Source organism: Neofelis nebulosa, chromosome 12 (assembly GCF_028018385.1).
Source record: "Neofelis nebulosa isolate mNeoNeb1 chromosome 12, mNeoNeb1.pri, whole genome shotgun sequence".
Lineage (NCBI taxonomy): Eukaryota > Metazoa > Chordata > Mammalia > Carnivora > Felidae > Neofelis > Neofelis nebulosa.
In genome coordinates, this window is record NC_080793.1 from 88,279,560 (window position 1) to 88,285,559 (window position 6,000).

The 6,000-nt window shown below is 46.1% G+C and overlaps 1 protein-coding gene across 1 annotated transcript in view; it reads right to left on the minus strand.

Moving 5' to 3' along the window:
* The window catches only part of GLIS3 (GLIS family zinc finger 3), a 502,487-nt gene extending 497,285 nt beyond the window's left edge, over positions 1–5,202 (minus strand). Inside the window, exon 1 of the mRNA XM_058695817.1 lies at positions 5,029–5,202. The gene's annotated coding sequence lies outside the window, so the exon portion shown is untranslated. The remainder of the gene's footprint in view (positions 1–5,028) is intronic.
* Positions 5,203–6,000: the final 798 nt, after the last annotated feature.

Below are 6,000 nucleotides of genomic sequence, written 5' to 3' on the forward strand. Positions count from 1 at the left end.
TGCATCAGAGCCTGGGTAGTTTGCTAGGCTTAAGACCCCTGGGCCTCCACCCAAGGCAATCTGGTACCAGTGGGCACCGGTGCGCCTGGGTTTCTGACAAGTAGCTCAGACTACGATACAAACCGAAGTTCAGAACTTCTAACGGCACGTTAAAATCCACGGAGAGCCTTTGAGACAGTAGAGCCCATCTGCCCAGAGATTCTGACTCAGTCGGTCCACATCGCGGCCCTCGTACCTGTCATTTTCATAGCTCCCCAGTTATTTTAATATACAACTGGGGCTAGGATCACCCGTGGAACTTTGTTAAACTACACGGATGGATGCCCACTCCCTACCCCAAAGCTAGCGAATCAGAATGTTGAGTACTGACAACAGGGTATGTGTTTTTAACAAGCCTCAGAGAATATTCTGAGCATGGCCAGATTTGAAAACCGGTGGTCTAAATTAAATTTCCCTTTTTTTAACCATGGACTTCTGAGAAAATCTGTGAAAACTACTGGCTTAGATTAATGCAATTCTCATTATTTCTGTTAGTGATAGCAAGCATTTCTTCGGCACCTCGATACGCCTGCTACTTTAGATAACGTTATCCCTGATCCTTACAGCAACCTGGCAGGACTGAAGTTTGGGAGGAAAGCAGGGATAGCAGATTCGTGCAAATCCAGATGCCACGTAACATGACAGCTCTGATTCTAAGGTGGAACGTGGTGACATGCCAGGCTCTTGGGAGAGATGGAGGTGGGGCCCAAGATGATTCTGGATGACCCCCTCCCTCAGGCACTGGCACCTTAAATTCCACCAGGAAGCTTCCCCCTGGCCCTCGCCTGCCCACAGGCCACTTGTGAACACGTGATTCTGCACACCGCACCCAGCCCTTGGGAAACCCACTTTGCCCTCATTTCCCCTCTACCCTTAGAGTACCCATAATTCTCCTCAGCTGCAGTAGCCTTTGGCTTGGACTGGGAAAAAAGGCAAAAATCCTCAAACAGCTGCAGCACTGTGGAACTACAAGACACTGCCCGTGCCGGTGCAGGCGACACCTAAGAGCTAACACTGGTAGTCGGGGCAAGGGAACCAACAACGCACTCCAGGGTCAAAGTACAAACCGGAAATCTCCCTGATGCAGGCGATGCAGAAAGCTCTCAAGACCAGCTAGGGAGAGGAGGGCAGGGGAGGGCAGGGGAGGGCAGGGGAGGGCCGGGGAGGGCCAGGGAGGGCCGGGGAGGGGAGGGGAGGGGAGGGGAGGGGAGGAGGGGCATGTTTTTGGTGGCAGAGTGGACTTCTCAAATGTCGTCCATGAGGAGACTGGGCTGATCTTCTCCCTGGACCCATGAACCTGCTTGACCATTGTAGGGACCCGATCCCACCTGATTCTTCTGGACACTGTGCTAACACCCACTGCTAGAGACTGTTATCCTTGAGTTATCTATCCTCTGGCCGCGAGTCGTGCTTGCTCATCTCTCATACTTTCCGGTCCATTCGTTCCCGGAGCGTTCCTGTGCTCCCTATGCAGGGACACATTCTCCTAGTTGTGTTCTCTGACTCCACAGGCATGTGCTACATTCTGTGAGTCAACACTGCACCAATGTGATTTCGTCCATGGTTCCCCTCCTTCCCCCCTGCCACCACTCCACTGAAACTACTCCTTTCAAGTCCATTGGTCACCTCCATGTTGCCCAACCTAGTGGCCAATTCTCAGTTCTCATCCTATGTCCCGAATCAAGCAGGACTGGACAGCTGACAGGGTTTTCTCCTTGAATTACTTTCTTTTTGGCTCCCTAAAACTCCTGGTCTTCCTCTAACTTCATTATCCACTCTTCTCTGACTCCTCCCCCCACCCCTAACTGCGGAGTGACCCAGGGCTCAGGCCTTAGGCCTATTCTTCTCTTCTCCTGTCTTCTCCTTTATACTCATTCCCACGGTGACATCTAGTCTCCTGGCTTGACGTACCACCTCTGCTAAGAGTCCCAAATGTCATCATAAGTCCCAACCTCTCCCACAGGCTCTGGATTCCAATATCCAACTGCCTAGTCCGCAGTCTCATCTGGATAACCAACAGGCATCCCCAACCTGACCTGTCCACAACTCAATTCTGATCTTTCCACCTCAAACCCACTCGTTCTACGAACTTCCTCAACACACAGAGTAGCAATTCTCTCCTTCCGGCTCCTCTGGCCAGAATGCCTGGTCTCTTCTCTTCCTCTCAGATTGCCAAAGTTCATCATTGGCAATCTTACTGGCTCTATCCTCAAAATCCAGAACTCACACTTCTGTCTTCACTGCCATAACTCTGCTCTAACTCACTCTTACCTGTGCTTGGATCAGCATTAGTCACCTGGCTGGACTCCTTCCACCACATTCTGCCTCCCTCCAGCCTATTCTCAATACAACGGCCAGAATGATCCCTTTAATCCAAAGTCAAATTAGGTCACTCCACTATTCACAAGTCTCCAGAAATTTCCACCTCATAGTAAAAGCCAAAGTCCGTACAAGGTCCTACCCAATCCACTCTCACCATTTCCTGCCAATGGGCCCCTCTGTTACCTCACCAACCTCATTTCCTCCCTCTGCCCTTCCTTCACTTGGCTCTTCTTGGAACACCCTTAGGCAGTTCCCTCACCCACTTCAGGGGTTTATGCAGATACTGCCTTCTCAGGCCTTCTATCTAACCTGGTAAAACAAAACAAAACAAAAACAAAAAACACCACAAGCCCACCCCCGCCCCACCTCTTTGTGCTGTCCGTCTCCTTGCTTTGTCTTCTCCATAGCATTTTTTGTTTTTAACCATTGGATATGCATTTTGCATATTTGCTTATTGTCTGGCTCTCTCAAAACAATGCAAGCTCATGGTGGCATTTTACTACAACAGTCCGTACTCAATAATATTTTTTTTAATTTTTTTAACGTTTATTTTATTTTTGAGACAGAGAGAGAGCATGAACGGGGGAGGGTCAGAGAGAGGGAGACACAGAATCCGAAACAGGCTCCAGGCTCTGAGCTGTCAGCACAGAGCCCGACGCGGGGCTCGAACTCACGGACCGTGAGATCGTGACCTGAGCCGAAGTTGGCCGCTTAACCGGCTGAGCCACCCAGGCGCCCCCTCAATAAATATTTTTGAGTATATCTTGTTAATTCTAATACTCACTACCCTCTTCCCTGCCAACTGGGGTTTGGAACCTGCAGAAGAGGAACCAGGGTCCATATGTCTCACCACTTGCCTTTGTTTCTCATTTTCCAAAACCCTCCTCTAAGATTGTACGTTGGCAGACTGAATATAGGTATTTATCTCCATTTCTCCCCAAACTCATTTCCCAGGGTAAAAAGCCAATAGGTAATATTTAAAATTTAAAAGTCAAAGTTACCTGTGATTTTGCAATATGGAGGAAGATAAAGCAGAGAAGAAAGTGCTTGCCTCTGGGGAGTAAGAATCTGGGGGTGGGGGGAGTAAGAGATGTTGTTGTTGAATTTGTTGTTTTGTTTTTTAAATCTTAGGGTACAATTTGATTGCAAAAATTTTAAAGAAACAGATAAAATACAGTAATGGGAGAAGATTTTAATATACTTTTTTCAAACCAGTGAGATCCAGAAGATAAATAAACACAGACAAAGACTGAATATTACAATCAACTCACTTGTTTTAATTGCTAAAGAATTTGACATCCGCTGAAGGAAAGACACATAAAAATCAATCACGTACATGACTGCAAACAAAACCTCAAGAAAATATGGAAAGGAGAGATTTTATAGATCTCATTCTCTACTGAGAAGCCAGTAAGACTAGAAATAAATGATATATAAAGGGAGCTTTAGAAATATAGAAATTTCTTTTCTCTCTTGACGGAGCTAACTTTCAACAGCACTTGCTCCCTGGGGACACAATACATAAAAAGCTTCATTTGACAGTCAAAGCTGAGCAATGACTTTGGTGTTGTAGCCAGTGACTACCCAGCCCCTGAAGCACTGAAATTCATTGATTAGAAGGATGAGGACCCATATGGCATCTTGATTTAGGAGGAATAAAAAATACATTAAATAATTCCTAAAATATCGTATCCATTATTCATAAGCGTGGTCATTACTTTAAATCCAGAGCCACAAAATGTCAATCAGCTGATGGAAAGGACCAGAACTTCCAATGTCTGTAGCACCCCTATGCCCATCTCTGGTCAGCGGCTCTGGAAGGACTGAGGACCAGTAGGCACTAAGATTTACTGACAGACGGGATTTCAGCCAATAGCTGAAAAAAATCTTTCAAGTATCTGGATAGGTGCTTCTCAAAGTTGTGTGTCAGTTCAAAAGTGTGGTTCTGGGCCTCACCCCTGACCAACTGAATCTGAACACGTGGAGAAATTTTAAAAATCTACCTTTTCCAATAGGGCTTTTTTGCTGCGGTTTGAAAAAAAAAAACTAGATTTACATAATCTACTAACAATGACCTCCCACTAATCCAGAGTGAACTAAAATCATGGAAGATAATTGACTCAGCATAGTAGCTCTTTTTTGGGGGGGCGGGGGGAAGGGGTCTACTGCTCTATAGTTTAATTAAAATGAAAGTCTTGACAGTAACTACCTGACAGGCTTGACACACAACTATTTTTGGGGGTTATCTTTTATAATTTTGACTTTGATTCACCAAGGGAACGACAGTTTCCACTCGACACGGATATCACGTCAACCACTGCCAGCACCACACCTCCCATCCGCATATTCCCACCCCATTTGTTCATCACCCAGGAAGATCCTCCCTAAGAATGCCCTCCCAAGTTAGGCGAGGTATTTCACAGAACAATAAAAAATGTGTGTGAATCTTTTCATTGCTAATTCGACTTCTGGGAACATATTCTAACATTTCTCAGACTGATACACAGAGATGTTTGGACCACTATGCTAGCTGGAGCATAGCTTGTAACAGCAAAAAAACTGAATCGGCCTAAGTATCTGTAACAGTTAGAATGAAGTGTGTCTGACTATAAGAGAAAGTTTAAAATAATCACCCCTTAACCAAACAGGAACACATTTCTCTCTCACCTGCAAGAATTGCAGAGGACGGAGACCATCCAGGGCTAAGACAGCATCTTCGTGGCGTCATCAGGGACCGAGGTTCCAGTCTTGCCGATTCACCACCCTCAGGAACTGGTTTCCATCCTTCAAGGTCCAGTGCACAGCCACATGTTCCCTACATCCTTCAGGATCACCACTCACCACCTGGGAGAGTGATGGGAAAACGGGGAAATCTGAGCACCCGGGCATGTTGAAATCAAGAACAAAAATTAAGCTTAAAGAGATACTGCACTGGGCCAGGTTTACTGGATTCAACTTAGAATTTAGATTCTTCTTCCTACTTCTATATAGATGGGAACCCTTCATGAAATGTGAAGGGTGGAAAATTTCTTTAAATTACATTTTCTCTGTTCGCCTGAGTACAGTGGGAGTAAATTTACAATCCTACGGAGCCATACTCTTGAAAAATTGTAAAACTTTTTTTATTTTAAAGTCTCCTTCAGATTGCTTTACTATCTGAGTTTTGGAGGTAGGGGACTGAATTTTCCTTCCTTACTCCAAAGCATTAAATGAGATAAAAGGCCTCCACCTCTGATGCTCCTCTCAAGTCAAATAATATCCTCCTTCCTGGGCCAGAGAGGAAGTGGAATCCATGTGTCTCGCTCACTGTCTCTCCTGCCTCTTCTACCCACAATGTCCTAAGATCAATGAAGGTCAGTTTTTCTTCTGCTTCCTCCTCCTGTCTCCTAGGACTTCCCTTAGCACCAGCACCAGCCATATAATTTTTGGAACCCGATGCAAAAGGAATAAGGGCCCTGTGTTCAAAACTTATTAGGAAATTCAAGATGGTGATGGCAGAACATCTAAACCAAGTACCGGGCCCTTCTAAGCACAGGGCCCTGTGTGGCTGTGCAGGCGGCACGCCCACATGGCTGGGCCCGTGGCTGACCCTGTGGCTGGCCCCACATCTACCCAAAGCCTTGAAGTGATGGCTTTGGG